Genomic DNA, 15842 nt, shown 5'->3' with positions numbered 1-15842 from the left:
TCCAGGTGTTCATATGTACCCTCCTCCTTTGTTGAGGGGAGCACCACGTACGTATCAACAAGTTCTCAGGGGTTTAAGCCCACAGCCTTAAAAATAACCAGGAGAAAACCCCATATTTGTTGGCTCTTTAGGTCTTTGCCATCATCCTAGGATATGTGAATTTTCTCTTGTAGGAGTATCTTCTCTTTGGAAGAAGAAGTTAGTGGCAAAGCAAAAATCCAGTGTATATCTTGAAAGAAATTGCTAGTTTATTTTTCAACAAGTAGTATGTATTCACCTTCTTCACTGTCCACACTCTCCAAGCCCTCTGTTTGCAAAGGGATCAGCTGCAAGCAGTCCTTTCTGCTACACTGATTCACGTGGTCTGTTATGGGAGGTCCAAAGGAAAGGAGAAGCACATAATATTGCCCTGTCTTTCCTTCGTAGCAACTGAAGGGTTGACCTTGCGTTCGTGGCTACAAGAAGGACATTGAGGTGCTGGAGCGTGTCCAGAGAAGGGCGACGAAGCTGGTGAGGGGTCTGGAGCACAAGTCTGATGAGGAGCGGCTGAGGGAGCTGGGGGTGTTCAGTCTGGAGAAGAGGAGGCTGAGGGGAGACCTCATCGCTCTCTACAACTACCTGAAAGGGGGTTGTGGGGAGGTGGGTGTTGGTTTCTTCTCCCAAGTGACTAGCGACAGGACGAGAGGAAACGGCCTCAAGTTGCTCCAAGGGAGATTTAGGCTGGATATTAGGAAATATTTCTTTACGGAGAGAGTGGTGAAGCATTGGAAGAGGCTGCCCAGGGAGGTGGTGGAGTCACCATCACTGGAGGTGTTCAAGGAACGTGTGGACGTGGCACTGTGGGACATGGTTTAGTGGTCATGGTGGTGTTGGGTTGATGGTTGGACTTGATGACCTTACAGGTCTTTTCCAACCTTAGTGATTCTGTGTGGCAGTGAGCCTTTCTCTGCCTCCAGAATCTGTTAGGTTTAGGTCTTCCATCAGAGTTTCCTCACCACTCAGGGAGTGATCCTACCTCCATCTTTCTTATAAGCCCCCTTTATATATTGAAAGGCCTCTATAAGGTCTCCCCAGAGTCTTCCCTCCTCTCAGCCTGTCCTCATAGGAGAGGTGTTCCAGCCTTCTGATCATTTTTGTGGCCTCCTCTGGACCTGCTCTAACAGGTCCATGCCTTCCCTATACTGGGGTCAGCAGGGCTGGATACAGTACTGGGGACCCCAGTACAAGTGGGGTATACTGGGATTTTTTGAAATTATACTGTCAAACCAAAGAAAGAAAAAGAGACTTGATAAAAAGCAGAAGAAAAACGTATGAGAACTCCTGGGGGTGCTGTGCATCCAGCCAGGCTCTTTTGTATTTTGCTGTCTGCCAGAGGTTTCTTCCCAGTTTCCACTGAGCAACCAGTACAAAGTGTTTACTTCACTCGTCATTATTCCGTATTACATTTTACATTAATAGGCATAACCTCTAAGTACCTAAATCTCTAAATAGGAGGTGCAAAATTCATTGTGCCTAAACTCAGTCAGGAGCTACTAATTAAATATTTTTGGAGGTACAGGGTTTAGGAGGTTTTCTTCTTTGCTTAGAAGAAAGTGGCTGGGAGCCGTACCATGAGAACTAGGCACTCCTTTTCTGCACCCCAGGTCGTGATAGAATGGATAAAATTTTTACATTTTGCATTTTGATCAAAAAAGGAAGCATGATCTTGTAGTTAAGGAGTGTGAACTACAAGTTTTTCACCTTCTGAGTTCACAGGCACCACTATGCTTCCCCTTTTCTGTCTGTCAAAGGGAGTTAACAGGCCAAATTAACATACTGGCGGGAAAATATGTAATGACTTCTTACCTAAATTGAACCAGACTGTTTCTCAGTAATCCCTGCAACAATCCTTTAACTTCTATAGGAACTAGACATGGTCTTCATTATGCTTGGGGGGGGATTGTGATATAGTTGATAATATAACAGAAATAAGTAGACATGAAATGTTCCATATGCCTCCTTTGGAGCAAACATGAGTATGACAGCTTAGGATGAAAGTCAGCCTTACATGAATTAAAAAAAAAAAAAAAACAAAACAATGAAGCCCAAAAGGTCCCAAAAGAAAGCAGAAAAGCAACAATTTTTTTGTGGCTGCATTAAGAGATTTGTTTTCTCTCGTGCATCATCCTGGCAAAAATACAATTTTTGTCTTTTAGTTATGAATCCATGTTTTTTATAGTTTTCAATGATGCCTATCAAGGCATTATTTAGCATTTTCCCTAGAACAGTAGTGTCCTTTATGTTTATTCCAGGTTAATTCCCTAGACTTACTGTATAAGAATGTTTTGTGTTCTTTATGGTTATCTTTAACTTCTTATCCAACACTAATAGAGTATCTTGATATCACTCTATTATATTTAGTAGCATCAGGGTAGAAATGCTTAATGAGAGTATCATGTATACACACAGATCAGAACAAGATAAAGCACTTGCATTTCACAAAAAAGGGGTGCTATTGCAAGCTACACTTTTATTTTCAAAGTTTATCCAGGGAGGTTCCTCTGTTACCTGGAAATCAGCTGTATTGTATAGCTGGTTTCTCAGGATGTGGCTCTGGAATTCCTTCATCTCCCATGGCATCTATCCAGTTCTCTGATTTAAGATTTTGTTCAAGATCAGTCATGTTTGGTGCTTGCTTTCTCTGAGGTTTTCTCTTCCCTATGTGTGTTGGTATTGGTAAATTCTTTTTTTCAACACAAATTGTCTAATTGGTCTTTATTGGGCATATGATTCTGTATATGTTCTTCCACTTCTTTCAGTCACATTTGTGGATCTGGGTCTTTTTGGGCATCGGGGTAGCTGATACTCATTTCTGAGGGCGGACAGGAGGGCTGCTTTGTAAAATCGCTGCCTTTCCAAAACGCTCTCAACTCCTGGCACAAAAAAACAACCAGGCAAGCAGTAAGAATGAGCGGCACCAAGTAGAAAAGAGCTGGCTGATCTTTCTGCGTTAATGCTGAAATGACAAAGCTTGCCAACAGACCGCAGCTATAAGCTGCAGTAGAAGTTACAAAATAGATCCGTGGCGAGTGTGCGTGAATGTCAAATCTGTGAGAGCAGGCTACCAGCAGACCAGGAATTCCAATGTCCTCAAGGCCTAGGATGGTAAAAGGTCTGTCAGAACCTGATGTAGGGTACCACCCTGGAATCTTCAGCAGAAATAGGATTTTCTCATGGTGTGCTGAATCGAGTGGTCCAAGAGCTGTAATTTCCATTATGCTGTCCCCACACCTCATTAGTGAAGGAGAGATAAGTACAAGGAAGACATCAGAGACCAACAGTGCCAGCAGTAACAAGCTGCAGTTCTTCATATTGGCTACGTGAACTTTGGAGCTCATAAGGGCAGATGGAGATTCCTAGAGCATCTTGCAGGATCCAGGCCCATCGTTCCTCATTTCTGAAGACCATCCAGAAAGACAGCAGTGAAGATGCTGAACCCTGCTAGGAGCAGTTTCTTCACTTCCAAGCCTTTGTGAAGACACTGTAAATGAACTTTCTGCTCTCCGAATGGGAGTTTGCTCAATGAAGGAGAGACAGCTGTAGAGCCCAAGTGCTGCATATATGCAGAATAATCCTGTAATTAAACACACTAAATGATCATAGGAGCAATAAAGCATAAGCAAGATAAAGGATAATGTTGCTATGTTTTCGCAAATAAAGAAGATACCAGAGTTGTTAGCTGTGTGTTCAAAATCTTCTGGTTTTTTACAGTGGTATTTGATGAATTGCTGTCATTTCTCCTCTATGGCTCCTGCCCAGTAGCCTCCAGCAGTGACTATACCCACTGCTAGAATGAACGTGATACTCGCGTTACATGCCAAATGTCTGTCCAGCTTCTTGAAGAATAGATAAAGTCCAGATTTTTGAGCAAATCTACAGGAATAGTAACCATTTCACAGTGATCCCAATCATAGGCATGTCCACGGTCTGTGGATACTGTGGCATCTCCCCTGAGGGTTAATAATCCTTGAGTACCATTTATTGCCTGGAGCTCTCAAAGAAGTTGTAGTTGCCCTTTCTCTCTGAGGCAGTTCTAGTGATGAGGCCCCTGCCATCACCATCATCCTCACCAAAGGAGGAAGGAAGACAACATAAGGCTGAGAAGGTGAATTTCTGGTGGGACTGGGACCAGCAAGGTTGGCTATGCCCGCTCTTCAGGAAGCATTCCCAGTGAGAAGGGACTAGGAAGCAGTAATCTCCTCCTATCTCTGGGATAACTTTGAGTCCAGCTTGCTGAGTCAGAAGAAACAAGAGCAACAAGAGCGGAAGACACAATGCCACTATCTTCAAGTTATTCTCCATGCTCTGGGACCTCTTCTTACTCATTCCTTGCTTCAAGAAAGTTTCTGTCTTTCCAGAGTGACCTGGCATACTTCCTTGGTACATAGCAAGTCCTAGCCAAGCAGAAATGAGCCCCATCCATGGATCGTTAGAGTTATCTGCATCTCCCCAACTGAGGAATGAGTCTCCTGTGTTCTATGTGCCAAGTCTGCCCCTTCCCCATGGCTACAGCCCCACCCTTGTCTGTGAGCTGGTGTGGCTCACCTCGGTGGCAAGTCCTTTTGGCCATGGACACCTTCTGGGGCTTGGTGTCCCCTGGGGGGGCTGATAAACCTCTTCAAATAGCAGCTTTTCTCCTAGTCACTCCTCTCCCCTTCTCATGGCTGTGTGAACTGGAAGATGAAGCCTTTTCATATTAGACTTCCGCTAATAAATCTTATTTCAGTTTGTAATACTTTCATAAACTTTCAGCCTTGATTAAGGATTTTGGTGTTTCCCCTGTGTGCTCCTGGCATGCTTTATTTTCTGCTCTTCAGTGTTGTGTGTGTTAGGAGTTGAGTTGAGATCCTGTGTATGCTGAGAGCAGGAAGCAAAATCCTCTGATGTTGAGAGGAAGGACCCGGAGCAGGCATATCCAGATATGGATATTGCTGGAGCATCCGTGTCTCCAGGTAGGAGAAGGCAGGATGCAAAATGCAGGTCATTGTCAGGAGGCTGAAAAGATGTAGTTAACCCAGACTAAGAGAGTCAGAGGAACATGGTGTTACACGGATTTCTTTTGTTTCACTGCAGACTTTCTTTCGGGTACCTAGATTTTATCCCATTTAAGATGGATCCTTTAACTGTGTGGGGTTTCCCTGTCCTTCTGAGCTTTGCCTTTTGGGAAGCTCGGTTCTTTCAGCCTGAATAACTCAGGGCAGTTGAGAATGTATTTAACTGAAACTTTGATTTGAATTATTTTAATCATGACATCACTTTTTGTAGTTTACATTTGGCATAATCTTAATTGTGTCTTTCTGTATAGATGAGGGCTTTATTTACATGTGTTTCTTCTATTTCTTCTTTAATGCTCATTTCAGTGGGTAAGCCTGTTTTTCTTCTGATCCTCAAGAAGTCGTTGCTTGTTCTGATACGCTTGCTCTGTGGGGTTTTAAAGTCGTATCACAGGCTGTAGAATGCATCTTCTAAGGTTGTTGCTTTGAGTATGGGTTTCCCCCGAAGAATTGTGTGTGCTGGCCGTAGTGCAGTGCTACAGCCACTCCTCTGTTCCAGATGCGAGATGGTCGGTAGGTCACAGAGCGCTTAGGAAGTATTGCTCTGTCCTGCAAATGCATGAAATGCAAGCCCAACCGGAGGGCAGATCCCAGGGGAAGAGCTAGTCATCACTCGTCCCTTCTGTGCAGGATCCTTGGCCGGCGTGTCTAACACTTATCTTTAAGAATAGAAGGTTCATCTGGGTGCGTATAATCTTTCCTGTAAAATGATAACTGGGGGTGTGTCCCATAAATGTTAATTCATGAAAGTTTACAGTATTCTTGTGAGAGTATGTGTTATCATGCTGATTTTGGCCTTCAGTAATTGAGTAGTGGGTAGACTTATGGATAAAATGCTGGAGATGTTCACTCGATTTGTGGTGCTTCACTGAACAGAAGCGTGACTGTACCTTTTCTCAGCAGTTGGCACTCTGAGAGCCTATGGCCCTCACTTACAGATTAGACTCCTTAAAGCTTCTGAAAGTTCAGCACGTTTTCTGAAGCAAGATGAAACAGGAATGCCATAGCTAGCGATGGTCTCCGAAAACTCAGATTTAACTCTCTTGCCTGGCATCTTACAGGAAGTCTGTAATAAAACCAAACACTGAGCCTATGGCTTCTGGGTTCCTCCCCACAAAAGTTGAGCTGCAGCTCTTTGCAGCAGGATTTGGGGGTTGTTTCCAGTTCTTGAGTATGTTCTGGGTTGTAAAGAAAGTGGAGTGACTGACAATTAGGATTAGTAAGTGATACTTAACATGCTTTTCTAGAGCTCATTTGCTAGCAGTCCATAAAGAGATTTGTAAGGTGTGCAGGAGTAACCCCATCTTGCCTTTCGAGTAACTAAGTCTCTTATCTGGCATGATGTCTGGAGAGAGTGCACAAGGTACCTGTTGACTGCTTGGGTTTTTTCATGAAGTGGAGCTTCACAAATCACTAAAACTCCCGGTGTGACTGCTAGCGGCAAACAAAACATTCCTGCTAGCGGTACTGCGTGGAATGACAGAAGCCCGGAGATGGATAGAGGGTCAGTTGTTGCGCGGAGTACGTCGCTGTGCTTGAGAAACAGCGTCAAGAAAGGAAAACAAAGTGAGTATTATTCTAACGGCTGTTGTGTGATAGTGGCAGAAGGACACTTATGCCATTATGACAAAGCGTTCTTGTCTGCTGCTGATTTATTAATACAATAAAAAGGATAACTTATTGGTTTATTTTTGTTGAACAAAGTTATTTATGGTATTTGCAATATAAAAAAAAAGACGATTTACTGTGTTTACCTTTGCCAGCCTTAGATATAAAGCAGTTCCTTTACATGATTGTCTTTCTCATCTTTCTAAACACCATGAAAATGACGTATCTTTCTGGGCAAGATAATACAATTCGCATGGGTAAACCCAGCCTGAAATCTGTCATTTAAAACAGAGAGCGAGGGCTGTTAAGTACTTGATACTCTATTAACAGATAATCAAACTAATCTTTTCCAGGAAACTGTCAGGCAGCATCTCTTCTGTTCAGGAAGACTCCTTAGTAAAATTATCTTATATATGCCAATGGATATCCCCAATAACTGACCTAAATACACAAAGTATAGGCCTTCAGTAAGCAAGACAACACATTTTGTGAACTGGTATCACAGAAGTCTTGACTGTACCTGTGAAGGGGCTTATCTAAACTAAGTTTTCAAAGGCTTAAAATCTCTGAAGAGATAACAGCATTGTGTACGTCCTATCCAATAAAGATGAGATTTCAGTTTGTTGCCAGGAGATGAGCTGCTGTGACAGCTCACTGGTCTCTACCAGGACACAGCCTGAAAAAAATCTTTTTTTCTTGAGTTTTAAAGCATTGTCACATTTTGGGCATTGCCACTGCTCGCTGCAGTGCAGATTGTAACCCTCGTGCAGTTTCTGTTCACCAGGCTTGTACTAAAAGTTCGCTTGACTGGCAAATGACACTTAACGCAATTTATTACTGCATCTTGGTACCGCACGGCACCCGCAGAGGAAGACAGGAGGAGAAAACTGACTTCACTGCAATCTTGTTTCCTCTAAGTCTGATTGGAAATAGGTTTGCCTGTTGGTATAATGTGCTTTAAACTGGTGGAAATAAAGAACAGGCTGTTTTAGCAATAGAAAATACAGTAAGGATGCAGTAATAGCCGCTCTTAAAACTCACTCTTTGGTCATGTTCCTGTAGCGGGCTATACAAGCTAAGAAAGAACAGATCATTTGTAACTGCTCACATGCCATGTATCTCCTGATGACCACGTCTATTAGTTTTTGGCTCCCTCTTCAGTAGTGTAGCAGTCGTACTGATGTTGATGGGCACCAGTGACAGCAAGCACAGTATCTTACCTGTCATTTTTCCAGACATTCATTTATTGGCATTACTGTTGTGACGCATTAATTTCTACCCACTGAGTTTTCCAATGTTCTTTCCTCCTACGTTAGCGTCTGCACTGAGGTTTTTCATGCTCGATCTGATCCAGAGAGGAAGTATGGCATTCTTTTTCGTCAACTGAAAACACAGTGCTTCCAGTAGGATTTTTTTCTTCCACTTTAAAACGAGACAAAAATACAACTCCAGACATGATAGCACTTTAAAACCAGGCATCTTTGGCTGGGTTTGCCTTTTGGAACTCATTTTCATACAGTGCTAACTATTATGTTTCCCTCTTAAAGACTGAATATTAAAAACTGTTTAGAGAAAAACAGGTACTGTGAGAGAAAAATGAAATAAATGCCACTAATGCTACAAAAAACTGCTAAGCAGAACCACTGAAAACTAGCAAAAACACTAGCAAAAGTTGTGGTGCCTCTAACGATGTGTTCAGCTATCACATGATGAAGATGGTGAACTCTTCTAGTCTATTAGGAATCAAGAGGATGCTAAGCTGTCTGCAGTAGTATTGCATTAACATTTATGAACTGGATAATCAGCTGACAAATCTTTAAAGAAATGACCGAGAAGCTCTCTAGCCTATTAACATTCATTTTTTTTAATTCGAAATACAAAATTGCAGATAAGTGCCTAAACCAAAAGAGTGCAACTATGTCCGTGTTCAGAAAAGGTCATTAAAGGTGACCCAGGTATCTGTGAGTGGTTAGTCTGATTTCACTCCTCCTCCCCATCCCAGAAGTTCAGTTAATGGAAAATAAGAGATCATCAGTATAGTAGTGATTTGATGATAAAAGTACTCTCGTAAGAATTTATAGCTGACTGTAGATTTGCTCATGCTGCAATGTCAAGTAAATAGAAAACGCTGGAGAAATTTAATCACTTGGTCAACGTGGCCTGTATAAATGAAGTCCCTTTTAACGTTGCCAAAGGTGTAGATGCAGGCTGTAAGTTCTAAGAAAAAACCAACAACCCATGTTGGCCAGGCCAACGTGGGAACAGAACAAGAGAGTATGTTTTGAGTAGCTGTGGCTTCAAGAGCACGTGGAACTCGCCAAAGTTTGAAGTTTCGGTATGAAATCCTGTGGCAAAAGACCTACGAGCATTTGGATTTATAAATAGGAGTTTGAATACGAGGAGGAATTTATTTCTGTTTAAGTCAGTAATAAAGGGTCACTGTTGTTATGCTATAAGCGTCTTGGTAATAGTGTTCTTAAAGGTAAAAACAGCAGAAGTGTAGAAAAATCACAAAAAGATAGAGGTCTGATAGTTACGCTTCCTGGACACATGAATAGTCAGTATGTCGGGTATGACTCAGTCCAGATATGTCTCTAGAAGAAATGTTTCACTTGTATACTACTTATTGACAGAAACACAAAGGCGGCTTGGTAATTATGCTTTATTTTATACAGAAGATCAAATTGTTGCTCTGTTGAGCCTTTTTGATTTCTGTTCGTATGGCATAGAGGAATAAAACTTTTTGTATTATTTCTGGCCCTAGGATCTATAAATTATGCTGCAGGACTTTAGGGTATTTATCTTACCATTTCTCAAAATAAATGTCTGGTTTTTCAAATGCCTTGCAGAATTTATGCGACTCTGAAGATTTGGTGCTTTCTAATTCATTGCTCATAGCTTTTGCTTGCCAACTAATTTTCTGTCAGAACTTGGTCCTAATATATATATTAGCTGTAGATAAGCTAAATATGCCTGTAAATCTGTGAAAACAAGCTGGTTCACCCATTTAAAAATAACCCACAAACCACTATTTACTCACTTTCATCAGGCACAACGTAATGAAACGTATTTTACATCTGACATTGTGTGAAGGATATGTTTTTGAAGATGAAAAAGCTATGTGATTTTTAAATTATTTTTTTCTAGACTGTGATTTTTGCATTGTGATCTGCTACATCATACCTACGGGAGGAGGGAGGCTGCATGTGCAATGAGTGCACATAGTGTGAAACAATACGTAATTTCATCTCTGTTTAACTTTTTTGTAAAGGCAAATACAGTCTAAAGGGGACTGAGTCATTTCTGGCAAAGTCTAAAGGGGAAATCAAGATTAATTTAAAACGGAAAGCTTGGCAGCACATTCAAGAGAAAGAGAGGAATAACTGAGAAAGTAGAAATTGATACAATATAAGCACAGAGCTGAAGGACAAAAAAGATGACATGACAGAGAAAAATACATGGGAAATTAAGGAGATATTTGACATGAGTGGGGAATGTGTTAGGAGCAGGTGTTGCCAAAAAAAAGCCAGTGTCAAGAGAGAGGGTTGTTAATTTTTATTGCGTGAAAAGGATTCTCATAAGACTTGTAAGCATAGCACAAACAGCTTAATTACTTGACTTCAGAACCATCTCTTAGGGTTCCTGATACACATTTTCCTTCTTAAAAACCACAGAGAGACTGGATCATCAGTTGGGTTGGGACCTTCAGGAACATAATGCAGTCTGTTACTCAACTCAGTAGAACAGCCGGTAGTAGCAAAACACCAAGAATCATGGATTAATTAAAAAAAAAAACCAAAACCCAAGATTCATTTTTACCATTTGCTTTGCCTGGTTGTGTGTGGCTACAAATGCGTGTTGAGAAGCTGATATGTTAAGGTCAATTCTAGGGCTGAAGAATATGTTCTGGAGATGAGAAAGTGTTCTTCCCCTGTCAGATTGCCCAAGATGTTCCTCATGCTCCTGTTCCTTACATCTCCTGGCATTCCGTCCTCGGTCCCTTGTTATGTCTTGTCTGCTTTAGCCCTCCATTCACTCCCTGGCCTGCCTCCTGATGCCTTTTGTTTCTTCCTTCAGCTCCTATTCGTGCTCGCTTCTTTTAACAACCTCTCCCTGGCACTTCACCGCCGATGAGGTGTGGGGGACTGGAAGCCTTATCTTTTACCAGTTTTGCCTCCCTGCTGGCAAAGCTCCGTACAGATCTTCTGTCCCTTGGTGGCACTCTTGTTTGGTTTCCTGGTGGCCATTCAGACTTTATCGTTCTCTTTGTCCATTCCCTTTTTCCAGGCTTTCTAAATCAATCTACTTTCTTGCTGCCAGCAACTAGTGGGAAGACATTTAAGCCAGATGCCAGACATCATCTGTGCTCTCACATCTGGGTCCCTCTGCTCCACTAGCTCTCAGCAAGAAGAAATCATCTGAAAAGAGAGTCTTTTAAAAGCCCGCGTACCTCCTCGGAGCGTGCTTAGGCATGAGTGATTGTGATTGGTATGTTGTGTGAATTCAAGATTGTTGCTTCGAGTCCTGAGACAATTTATTTATGCAGGTAACTGATCTGGCAGGTTGGTACTGCTTGCGCAGGGAAACCTACAGTGAAGAAGTCAGAGATGTGAAAAGGAGGAAAGATAAAGCACAAAAATTGCCTGGGTTGAAAGCAACTTTCTAATAATAATAATAGAAGAGAAAACTAGCTCAAGGCTGCCGTGGTTTTTGGCTCAGTTAGGCGGGATGAGAAACAGTGTGTTGTATCTTCCTGGAATGATCAGATCAAGGAGACATTTAGATGCCAGATTTTCATCGCAGTTCTTCTGAATTTTAAGTGATCTGTGATGTTGGCTGGCTGGTGTAAAGTGCCTCAGATTTGAAGGCCCTTTTAAAAATGGAGAACGTGTAACTTTTCTACTCGGATATGCCTGAAACCCATGCCAAGGAAGCTGATACAGCTATCGACGTGAACGGAAATTATGCACTTTGATTGAGATATTATTAGCCAGTGCTACGTAGTTTAAATGTGATTAGCTGGTTGTCCAGTGCATGCCAAATTTTTACGTTTAGATCTTCTAGAGCAAAAATTTCAAAAGTTTCTATTAAGCTGATATATGCACAAACTTTCTCATGTGGATTTTTCAAAATATCAATAGTGTGAAACCAGTGAATATTTCATTAGATCCTACGATGCCTCAATCAACAAAAAATAGATTCCTCACGTCTGTTGTCCGGGAAAGCAGCTTTGGAAAACTTTAGTGAAAGATAAAGATAGTATCACTTTTAAGAATTCTGTTAGCAAATCTTTCCCTCCTGGTGGTAGGAAACCACCATAGTATTTGTTATCTTATATCTAAGCAGCAGCATTTGAAAATGTAATTGCTAACTTGTAAGACGTAAATAGGGGAAGTTGTAGTCAACCAGGTGATGCCTGTCCTATCTGCACTCAACTGATGGCAGTGTGAGTATTTTTCTGTGTTTATTTCTCTGCTTAATTGTAGACTGGAGGTTGGAACTGAACAATATGATCAGAGAGGCATTGTAGTGCTTTTCTGTACAACTCTAGCTTAGGAACTACCACTGGGATAGTTTTCCTAGGTTGTCTAGTCCATCCATATTGGTTGCTAGGATGGGGTAGTTTCCTTGCCATCTCTCTTGCTGGTGTTTTACCTGTTCCTGTATTTGGTATTCCAAAAAACCATGGCCTTTATTTTTAAACTCAGAACAGTCTAGAGCCTCTAGGAAAGAGGAGATCCGGGGACTTGGGTGTATGAATGGATCTGTACAGTCCTGTGGGCTTTACTGAGCTTTTTGTTTCAAAAGTAGAATGCAGAGCACCGTTGCAGCTTTCTTCTTGAAGTCAGGATAATTCTGGTACACTGCATTAGAAATTTTTTACAGGCTGAGTCTTTGAATCTCCAGACAGAGATACTAGGCTTGTGAAGTCACGATTTTTCAATCAGAGGCAACTGTTACATCACCTAATTTCATGCATCATCTGAAACTGGACAGCCTTTCTTGCCTTCCTACCGTTCTTTCAAATTGTCAACAAAAGCATACCTTTGAGGAAGGTATCCAGTGTGATTTACTTTCATAAAAGTATTTGCAGAAGTCTCATATGCAGTGTTACTGGCTAAAGAAAACACCAGCCTACTCTGCGTGTTTTGAAAACTAAGGGCGTTTCAGAAAACCTCTTTACAAGGGCATTTTTCTTTTCATGCAGAAAACCCCCTGGTTTGACTTTAAAACCTTTAAAGGGAAGAGGGGCCTGGATCAGAATGGGTGCAGGAGGAGGCAGTCATAAACGTTCATAAATGTTGTCTTTCTGAGTTTGTTGAATGGGTAATGGATTTTTTTTTTGTTTTGGTATGGGATTTGGCTTTTTTTTTGAAAGAAGGAACATTTCGTGAAGCGTTTATTGGCTTGTGAAACGAATAAATTGGCAAGTTGGTACTTCATCCATAAATATTATGTATCTGCTTTATCCTCTTCTCGAGAGAGCAGAATTCTCATAGCACAGGAGGACTCTGCAGCAGCAGTAGCAGGGTGAATTTTGGTAGTGGTTTTAACATTTTGGGGCCTGTTAGAATTAAGGAATTAAGTCCAGTTTCTTTCTCTCTGTGTAAATCTTCTGCATGTAACAGCTGCGTGCCTTACAAAAGTGTAGTAGCTTGAAAAGCTAAGGTTTAAATGAGTATCGTTGGGCACCAAAGCTAATGTACAAGATGAATGGCATCACCCTTGGATTGCTCCTGCCTTCAAAAAGGGCAAGAAGGAGGACCCAGGGAATTACAAGCCAGTGGGCCTTACCTCGATCCCTGGAAAGGTGATGGAGCAACTAATCTTGGAAAACTATTCCCCGGGCCATGAACGACAAGATGACTGGGGATAGCCAGCGTGGATTCGCAAAGGGGAAGTCATTCTCAACCAACCCTGATAACCTACGATGAAATGACTGGCTTGGGAGATGCAGAGGGGGCAGTTGAGATTGTCTGCCTAGATTTCAGTAAGGCTTTTGGCACTGTCTCCCATAAGATCCTTGCAAAGAAGCTGGTGAACTGTGGGGTGGATGAGCAGATAGTGAGGTGGATTAAAAACTGGCTGAACAACTGGGCCCAGAGGGTGATGGTCAGTGGTGCAGAATGTAGTTGGAGACCAGTAACCAGCGGCGTACCCCAGGGGTCAATACTGGGTCTGATCCTGTTCAACATCGTCATTAATGATCTAGACGATGAGGCAGAGTGCACCCTCAGCAAGTTTGATGATGACACGAAAGTGGGAGGAGTGGTTGATATGCCAGAGCATCGTGCTGCCACGCAGGGGGACCTCAGCAGGCTGGAGAAATGGGCTGACAGGAACCTCACGCAGTTCAGTGAGGGCAAGGGCAAAGTCCTGCACCTGGGGAGGAGCAACCCCATGCACCAGTGTGTGCTGGAGGTCAACCATCTGGCAAGTAGCTTTGCAGAAAAGTGGTGGACACCAAGTTGACCATGAGCCAGCAACTTGCCCTTGTTGTGAAGAAGGTGAATGGTATCCCGGGCAGCATTAGGAGGAGTGTTGCCATCAGGTCAAGGGAGGTGATCCTTCCACTATCCTCAGCTCTGGTGAGGCCACATCTGGAGTCCTGTGTCCAGTTCTGGGCTCCCCAGTACAAGAGCCATGGACATGCTGGAGAGAGTCCAGCGAAGCACCATGAAGATGATTAAGGGACTGGAGCATCTCTCATCTGAGGAAAGGCTGAAAGAGCTGGGGCTGTTCAGTGTGCAGAAGAGAAGGCTCGGGGGCATCTCCTCAATGCGTACAAATATCTGAAGGGAAGAAGACAAGACAGCAGAACCAATTGATACCATAGCCGTTTTAAGTTGACACCATAGTCCATATTCAAGTTGGTTCCTATTTTTTTTAATTCTGATCTTAGACTGCTGAGATAAGTTTAGATTTTTCATTTCCATATTAATTTTTTTCTGTTCTAGAGAAAGTTATAGAAATTCACAGAGCATCCATTTGCAGGATAAGTCTTCTCTCATTTAAAGACTTCCAGTCTTAGAAACGCTAAGTGTTGTTCATCAAATACTTTGGTAGTCATTACAGCTCACCAAAGACAGCAGAAGTACCTTAGCTATGGCATTGTCTTTACAGTATCTGCAGATATTCCTTCCTTGGACATCTGCTATGACTCAAGAGACCTACAGTGCTGAAGAAGTGCTGTTGTATTTATGTAATTCTACATTGTTTCACCACTATAGGTGGTGTGGTTTGTAGCTGTGCCTTGGCTAAATCTCACGTGAACGTAGATTTACATTCTCCAGGACCAATTCTAGATGTGACGTACCTCTTCAATCATCACTCTCAAACATCTATAAAATATAGCTGAAGTGCTCTCCCACTCTCAAGTCATACTCTGACAGCTGAATCGTTACCAGGATCTTACTGCATCTCCCTCATCTCACAAGATGCCTTTGTAATTAAATCGTGAAGTTTATTAGAAGCAAATACGTAAAGAGGGAGTAATTTCTTCCATTTCTTGGTAGCAGGATGGCCCCCACTTGCAGTGGGGAATGCCGTAGGAACACTGTAAAACCCAGGAGGTCCCAATCTTGAACTTAGAGCTATTCAGCTGGCATGCAGGTGTCTTCTTCCTATGCAGTAAGGCTTATCTATAAATAAGCAACAAAACAGCAATGCTTATTAAGCTAGTTATCTTTTTTTGTGTGACTATGCTGCTTATCTTGGTTTTCAGTGGTAAATCGCCCCATGAGCCTCTATCTCTACTCATGCAGAAAGTCCTATCTGACCAGTTGAGCTTTAAATGGGTGGTTAGCCACAAAAAGGTGGCGAAGGGTTCACTAGATTGGGCCAAGAAATACCAAATATTTTCCTCAAGGATCTGAGTCTAGTGTTGCTGTCAGATGCTCTTTTTTTTTTTTTAATCTGCATTTGGTAATTAGATAGGTCTGCCTCATCGTCTTCATGCTTAGCGTTCAAAGGAAACGTGCAGGATTTGGTAGTAATGGTAGCGCTGATGGTGAGAGTACTACATTTTTGAGAACTTGTGCAGTAGGTCTGTTTTGTCTGATGTTTTTTCCAAGATCAAAAGTTACCAAACCCAGAGAACCAGCCACATTGCATGACCATGGGTACTCGCTAGTTAATAAC

The 15842-nt window shown here is 42.2% G+C and overlaps 1 protein-coding gene across 1 annotated transcript in view; it reads left to right on the top strand.

The window, feature by feature from the left end:
* The window catches only part of MAN1A2 (mannosidase alpha class 1A member 2), a 144930-nt gene that overhangs the window by 67476 nt on the left and 61612 nt on the right, over nucleotides 1-15842 (top strand). The window lies entirely within an intron of this gene.

The sequence above is a fragment of the Gavia stellata genome, chromosome 1 (genome assembly GCF_030936135.1).
Source record: "Gavia stellata isolate bGavSte3 chromosome 1, bGavSte3.hap2, whole genome shotgun sequence".
Classification (NCBI taxonomy): Eukaryota; Metazoa; Chordata; class Aves; order Gaviiformes; family Gaviidae; genus Gavia; species Gavia stellata.
This window is presented reverse-complemented; position numbering and strand designations above follow the sequence as displayed.